This window comes from Eutrema salsugineum, unplaced genomic scaffold (genome assembly GCF_000478725.1).
Source record: "Eutrema salsugineum unplaced genomic scaffold, Eutsalg1_0 scaffold_11, whole genome shotgun sequence".
Classification (NCBI taxonomy): Eukaryota; Viridiplantae; Streptophyta; class Magnoliopsida; order Brassicales; family Brassicaceae; genus Eutrema; species Eutrema salsugineum.
Genome location: NW_006256901.1, coordinates 1978186 through 1980282, shown reverse-complemented (window position 1 = coordinate 1980282; position 2097 = coordinate 1978186). Strand labels below are relative to the sequence as shown.

Here is a 2097-nt window from a genome sequence, read left to right as displayed (position 1 = left end):
AAAATCTTTACTACATCTAATTTTTAATGGTTAAATTATGACGATATTGTAGGGATATGGTGTAACTACAAATCATAAATCTAATATTTAAAAATAAATATTAAAAGGTTATTTAACGAATGAAATTTATATATGAGTTCTTTATCAAATTTGATTATGCTTAAGGTTGACAGATTATAGATTCTTATTTGGTTAGTATTATAATTTCAAACTTTTAAAGTAAAAATTCAACTGAATTTAAAAGTTTACGCTAAAACTAAAGAATGGGAGAAATGTTTTATTTCATAAATAGAATTTAGAAGATACAAATAAAAACATTAGGAAAATGATGCAAATACCAAAGATATAATCAAAGAGTAAAGAAAAAAAATGAAGCAATTTCTAGCTCAATCTTCTAAGACTTCTTTGCCTTAATTAATCTTCTCAACAGTCATCTCATATCTGATAAATAAACAAAACAAAAAAAAAACGTTACACAATAATGACATTTATTAGTCAGGGATGAGATTACACAATAATGATGAAGATTAAGAGTCTAATTAAAAACTTTAGGGATAAAGAAAATGACCAGCCAGGATAGGAACAGAGGTCCAGTAAGCATGGTCCATTCTGGTGGAAATGGTTTCTTGAGTGATTTGTTTTCTCTAAAATCGATCTCGAATATCAACCCAGCACAAAATGACAAAATATTCAATAAAAACTACACATGAAAAGGTAGTGAGTTATATCCAATAAAAAATTATAACTCTCTAATAATAGAACTACGTTTGGAGAAAGCTTTATACCATCTTGAAATCTTGGGGAAACTTTGGCGACATGCTTTGGCAACATGCAAAATATGAGTGCATATAAGAATTGAGAAAGGAGTAACATTAAGCGCACAGAATGTAAAGCAAAATCTATGAAAAATGTTCCTGAAGACCAGAATAGCTCTTTTCAATGTCATCCAAAACCAATGTATCTTAACATCATTGAAAAACGTTTTCGATATTTCTTAGTGACTGATGGCTCCTTCAGTAAACCTATGATTTCTACAAAGATGAGACATTAACACATATATAAATATGGGGATTAAGTAAGAAATCTTGAAAGCTCGTACCTGATATTTCTAATATGAAATGTTTTGTTTTTCTGGATTAGGAGACATTAACAAATTCACAGAAACTTGAAACTGTATAAAAACAAAACAAATCAAACATAAGTAGTTTGTTAGTGCATTTTTAAGAGTGTAAAATAAATAATATCGAATTTATTATTAAAAAACATTATAAATACTAAAAATAAAAATTGAATGGCGTTCATATGTTTGACATCACACAAATTGACATTATGCAGTGTGTGGAGGATGCCTTCTTTTTATAGTGAAAAGATGAGTACTCAGTACGCTATTAGATGTCAGCTGATTTTATTGTTTTGTATGAAGTTTTCTCAATTTGAAATTTAAAATCTTTTTGTAGCTTGTAGGAGAATCCGAAATTTAATATTTGAGGAGTAAATATTTTCAATCCATTTAAGGCTATTTCATAAATTAAAACAGTTATGAAAGTAAATCAGTCAAATATTTTAATAGAACTGGAAGACAGAATATTATTAACGATTAATTAATAAATTGTTACCATAGCTATCACCAAAAAATCAGGAACAAATATTTTGGGAGCATAAAAGATTTTAATAATTTTGACTAACCAAAAAATCAGGAACAAACCTTCCAATTTTGATTAACTTAATTAATGCCATAGAGTTTTCAAAATTTTTAATTAAGTAAACTTATTAAGATTTTAAAATTTTTAATTAAGTAAACATTATAAGATAAATATAAAATCTATTAGATTACTATTCACGTAAATTTAAATTTAAAGCAATATTTTATTTTTAAAAGAGATTATATAATCATATTGAGTTTATTGCCAATGTCTATACACAATTAGTGTAATATAATAGTTTTATGTTTTATAATGTTACATTAATAAAACATATGAATTATATAATCTTTTTTTTTAAGTGTTGCTTTAAATTTAAATTTACGTGAATACTAATATAATAGATTTACATTTTAAATATAATATTAAATTAAATAGAGTTATTTCCTTTTAAAAT

The 2097-nt window shown here is 25.1% G+C and overlaps 1 long non-coding RNA gene across 1 annotated transcript; it reads right to left on the bottom strand.

Annotated features, from left to right (window-relative positions):
- Nucleotides 1–384: 384 nt before the first annotated feature.
- On the bottom strand, nt 385–1225 carry LOC112089968. Its single transcript, XR_002901332.1, has 3 exons — nt 1100–1225; nt 569–819; nt 385–441 (listed from the first exon to the last, which is right to left on the bottom strand). It is a non-coding gene; the product is annotated as an uncharacterized LOC112089968 (long non-coding RNA).
- Between the last annotated feature and the right edge of the window lie 872 nt (nt 1226–2097).